The 5,747-nt window shown below is 35.0% G+C and overlaps 1 non-coding gene across 1 annotated transcript; it reads left to right on the forward strand.

Moving 5' to 3' along the window:
- The first annotated feature begins 201 nt into the window (after positions 1-201).
- Positions 202-307, forward strand: LOC114913274 (small nucleolar RNA R71). Its single transcript, XR_003799267.1, has one exon. It is a non-coding gene; the product is annotated as a small nucleolar RNA R71 (small nucleolar RNA).
- Positions 308-5,747: the final 5,440 nt, after the last annotated feature.

The following is a 5,747-nucleotide window of genomic DNA, read 5'->3' on the forward strand; positions in this document are numbered from 1 at the left end:
ATCTTTGTTTGGCCAATTATGGGAGGGTTTCTACAGGCGACAGACATGTGCCATAGAAAATTTTTGCTAAGGGTCTCGAACAGTTGTTAAGCTTCATGTTCATTTTTGCACATGAATGTTTCACAATATGAGGCATCAGCCATCTGTCAGTGCTTTTCTGATAGACCATCATAAAAGCACTGGACTAGTTGCCATTTAGGTATGGCATGGTGTGGGCATTTACGGATTAGATTTTTAAGACTCTCCCAAGTCTCGTGGAACATTTCTCCATCCATCTGGACAAAACTAGTAATAGCTTTTCTAATCTGATTTGTTTTTCCTATGAGAAAGTACTTCTTGAGAAATTCTCTTTGAAGTTGATCTCAGATTGAAGTGGTTACCGAATCTAAAGAGTTTAGCCAATACTTGGCCTTGTCCTTAAGGTAAAACAGGAATAATTTTAACCTAAGGGCATCATGATAGAAATTTTAGATTTTGACAGTGGAGCATATCTTAAGAAATTCATCCAAGTATTTGTAAGGGTCTTCATTTGACAGTCTATAAAAAGATGATGGCATTTGAATAATGCTGGACTTGATTTCATATTATACTATTTCCATAGGAGGAGGCTGGATACATGGTGAGTAGGTGTAAGTTGAAAGAGTAAAGTACTTCTTTAATTGCCGTGGTGGATCAGTCTCTTGGTTTGGGTCCATCATTTTGACTCGATTTGTTTTGATCATTTTTCTAGTTCTAGGTCTAGTGAGTGTAAATCAAGTTGTAATGATCGATGTCCTAGCATGCACCCACAAGATCAGATCGAGTTTAAATTTCAACAAGCTTTTTTTTTTCAAATGAAAGAGAAGAGAAGAAAAAGAGAAGAAAGAGAGAAAAGAGTTCGAAAGAAAAGGGCCTAAGGAGTCCTAAATCTAGAGATGATAGAGAAGAGTGCTTTTAATTAGATTAAAGTTTTCAATAACAAGCAAGTTTTGTAATTAATTTTATATCCTAGATCTAGACAACTTCTAACTATTCTAAGGTCACCTTCAAACACTCCAAATAAAAGATCAGCCACTCAACTAGTCAGGTAAGTGTAAGATTGGTCGGGGTGCCCCATTGCTTTTCTTAGACACCAACTAAGTTGGCCAGACCAGCAAATCAAAATCATTTAAAGAACTACCTTCCTTCGAAATTTTATCCCTAAACCACTTGCCAGACACTGATCAAAATGACTAACCCTAACTCGATCTAACTCTTAGAATTTCTTATTCTATTGAGCTCGAGAGTCCTTAAGGGCCAACATCTAATTGATTTTAGATTAAAGGCTTGGTCAATGCAATATGAAGGGTGGTGGTTTGTGGGCCAAGGAAGGATGATAAAATTTTTTTCTTATGTTGATTAGAGTTTGTACCCTTAAAATATTTTATGAAAATATATAATGCAAAAAAAAAAAAGATATCCAATACAAGTAAGAAGCTTTTATGTTTTAATTAACTTTTCTATTTTAGTTAAGTGTTATGTGGTATGTCTTTGTTTTCCTTTTATATTATGTTATCTAAAGTAAGAAAAATAAAAGGTAGGTTTTAAATTAGGTTAATTAGATGTAAAAAGATTTAGAGAATCTAGCTAAATGAAAAGTAAATTATGCTAAGATTAAAAGTCAAGTAGGTAACCTACAAATAAAGAAGAAATCAAATCTACTATCAGATCAGTAAATTTTTTGAAATTATAAAAAGTAGTAAATTATTAAGCTATAGAAAGCAGAAAATATTTTTAAGCATGTAAATAAAATAATCTAGCTAGAAAAAAAAATTAATTTTTTTTTATTTTTTTAATGAATTAATCATGCTAATGATCTCCGATAATAGTGTCAAAATTTGATCCCTATCATAGGTATCAAAAATAAATTACTAACTCAAAACTATGTAGATAGTAAGTAAGTCAGGGTCGAATCCATAAGGATTAATGGGGTTATGTTCATTATTTATTTATTTTTTTTAAAAAAATTTAATTAAATTATTAATCAAAAATATGAAAAAATGGAAATATGATTGAAAGGAAACAAAAGTTTGAATTAAACTAAAATTATAATTTAATGAGCAAGCAAATAAGAATGATGTCTCAAGATTTTAATTCAATTTTTTTTAATAAAATATAAATTAGTTCTTTATTATATAATTGTTAAAGCTATGATTGATCCTCGATCATAATCTATCTCGTTGGATACAGATTTTGATTTACCCTTATATAGTCATAAGCTATTCTAAGATCAAATTATAAAAATAAATAAAGTATCCTATAATCAGATCTCAATCATAGCCTATCTCGCTGAGCATAAATCGTATCCTTAGATCATGACTCATCTCTACGTAGCTATAGGCTATTCAAAGATCTAAATTATAATTCAAACATAAAGCACAATACTTGAACTAATGAAAAAGAAATTTTATTCATGAAAGAAAAGATCATTACAATCAAGATCTAATTGCATGATAAAGAAACTAAAATATAAATATTAAAAGAACCTCATCTACTCTCCTGGAGACTCAGAGTTTAGCCACGCATGGTGTCTATAAATATCATCTTCATGAAAAGAAGAGGAAGAAGAATCCTGGCAACCATACTCTTTTTCTCTCTCAAAATCTCTTGCAAAAGCTTAAAAATAAAAAGAAAATAAAAAGTTGGATATGGACACTCTCTGTTGCCTGCTTGCTGCTTCTTCCATTCTTCATAAATTCTCCATGATTTTTTGATTTTATAAGTGAAAATTGAGCTCAATTTGAGTTAAGATCAGACTTTTAATCATTGTCAAACTTCTAGACCCATGCCTGTCATCTGATCAGCATCAATGGCCCAAAAATAACTCAAAACAATCCCAGATTAGGTCAGATTCAATTTTGGCCATTGTTTTCGCTGGATTGATTTTTGTTTGTCAGATGATGTAAATGATGCTTCAGAACTCTTTTCTTTAGTCAGAAACTCTCCTGGCCATTTGATCAAACCTTAGAGAGAAGTGCAACCGTTGGATTGTACAGGTAAGTGGGCCACCACCTCCAGATATGGGAAAGCACACTGTGAGCCATCTGATGCCGTGTCTAATCGTGTTAGAGCCATTCAATTATGCAAATTTCTTCCACCCGATCCCTACACCATGCGTAGACCGATGACTGCTCTTGTGGATTGCACGTGGACTGGCCCACTAGTCCACCATTCACTAAGTGGTTGAATGGGCTTGATTTGGGCCGGTTTGACTCCAATTTAGCTTGATTTTGAGCCCAATTTGACTTGAATTTGAGCTTACCATTGTCTCTTAATTCAGAGTCCATTTTAAGTCCGATTTATTTCAAATTCAAATCTTTCTAACCCTTGAATCGAGCTTTTTCTATCGACAACCATCTTTCTTGCAAAAGATCAATAGAAACATCAATTTTTAAAAATAAAAATAAATTAATTAATAAATTAATACTTTTATTAACATATTTTTGGTACTTATCACTAGCCTAACCCTTCATTTTAACTCTTCTATAGTCTGACACATGAAATGCTCATTTACAAGTATAGTTCCTCGAGCATACCAATATAAGACCACCATTTGAACCTTCAAAATTTTTAAGGTTATTAAGGTGGCGTGACTATAGAAAATAGAATCACAACCCAAATTTTGATAAAATCCAATCCCATGAGGTAAACTCAGATCTGGAAAAAGAAAATCCTTTCTCATAGGATGTTATATGTTTTATAGGATGTCATAAAATTTTATGTGATAATTTGCTGATTTCACCTTCTTTTTTTATTATCAGGTCTTGGATGCTTTTCTATCTGCCTCAGTGGAGCTGTGGCTTCTTAGTTCTATTGGAGCAAGACTAGAAAAGAGGAAAAGCCCTGATGAAGCAAAATTGGAGTCATCCAATTTGATTTGCTATGCAATATATGTAGGGCTGAAGAATAAAATTGAAGATCTTAGGAAAAAGCTCATCATTTATGAAAAGATATCGAGATCCTTTACCAAAAAGGAGATGAGGAAGAAGAAGATGTTGAAGAATATGATGACCAAGAGGAACAGAAGAAGGAGAAGGATATGAAGTAGTTTAGAAAAAGGAAGAAGGAGAAAGAGGAGGAGAAGAAGAGGTTGAAGGAGGAAGAAAGGAAAAAAGAGGAGGAGGAGAAGTAGAAGGAGGAAGAAAGGGGAAGAAAGCAGGAAGAGAAGGAGAAGAGGGAGGAGGAACAAAGGAAAAAGGATGAGGAGGAGAGGGAGAGGAAGAAGAGAAGAAGAAGGAGGAGAAAGAAAGGAAAAAGAAGCAGTAGGAGGAAGAAAAGAAAAGGAAGGAGGAGGAGGAAAAGAAGAAGAGGGAGGAGGAAGAGAGGGGGACTAGGGAGGAGGAAGAAAAGAGAAAGAAAGAGGAGGAGGAGAAGAAGAAGAGAGAGGAAGAAAAGAAGAAGGAGGTGGAAGAGAGAAGGAATAGACAGGAGGAAGAAATGAAAAGGAAAGAGGAGGAAGAGAAGAAGAAGAAGAAGGAGAAGAAGGAGGAGAAAGAGAGGAAAAGGAAGCAGCTGAAGGAGGAAAAAAGGAAAAGGAGGGAGTAGGAGCACAAAAAAAAAGAGGGAGGAGGGAGAAAGAAAAAGGCGGGAGGAGGATGAAAAGAAAAAAGATGAGGAGAAGAAGAGGAAAAGATGGGAGGAAGTAAAAAAAAGAAAGAGGAGGAAGAAAAGAGGAAAAGAGAGGAGGAAGAAAGGAAAAAGGAGGAGGAAGAGAAGGAGGAGAAGAAGAAGATAGAGGATGAAGAAAGGAGGATAAGGGAGGAGGTGGAGAAGAAGGAGGATGGGGAGAGGAAGAAGTAGGGGGAGGAAGAGAGGAAGAAGGAAGAGGGGACGAAGGAGGAAGACAAGAAGGAGGATGAAGAAAGGAGGATGAGGGAGGAGGAGGAGAAGAAGGAGGAGGATGGGGAGGGAAAGAAGGAGGGGAAGGAAGAGAGGAAGAAGGAGGGGATGAAGGAGGAAGAAAAGAAAAGGAAGGAGGAGGAGGAGGAGGAGGAAGAGAAGAAAAGGAAGCCAAAGTCATTGACTTATTCACTCGAGAGGAGGGTGGAAAAAGAACCCGACAAATGCAAGACCTCAATGTTTATAGAAGATCCAAATTATGAGACCGGCCAACCTGCAAAGAAGAGTAAGGCAGTCTCCAAATTCAAAGAAGTATCTCTGGTCAACCTCTCAACTTTAGAAAGTAAACTACTAAAATTAGACAAGATAGGCATCAGATTCACAGATGATTTATTAAAATCATATGGACAAGATTTTTTAATCGGATGTTTTAACACAGGGATTGATCAATTATTCATGAGAATATCAAGATAAAGGTCTATTGTCAGAGGAGGAGGATGCCATCATTCAATTGTTCTTGAATGAAAGAGTTACCTCGTAAGTGTTCTATAAAATTTTTGACATCCTATATAGTATAATTTACTTTGTTCAAGATAAATAACATTGTGTTATCCAATACAAAGATGTTGTTTTCAACAATGCTCAAGGAGGCAGTATTAAGAGGACCAACCTTCGTGACCTGTTATTCGGCGAGATGATAATTGATGATATAAGGAATCAACTCCTCTTCACACCTCATTTCTTAATATTTCTTCTAGACATCCTGTGTGTTAATATGGTTTCTAGTTGTTGATGTCCTGATATAGTGCTTTGCATGAATAGATAATTGATGTGGGATAGGATTTTCTAATTAAGAAATTGACAGAATGATCACATTTGTAGCATAAGTG

Source organism: Elaeis guineensis, chromosome 5 (genome assembly GCF_000442705.2).
Source record: "Elaeis guineensis isolate ETL-2024a chromosome 5, EG11, whole genome shotgun sequence".
In the NCBI taxonomy this organism is placed as follows: Eukaryota; Viridiplantae; Streptophyta; class Magnoliopsida; order Arecales; family Arecaceae; genus Elaeis; species Elaeis guineensis.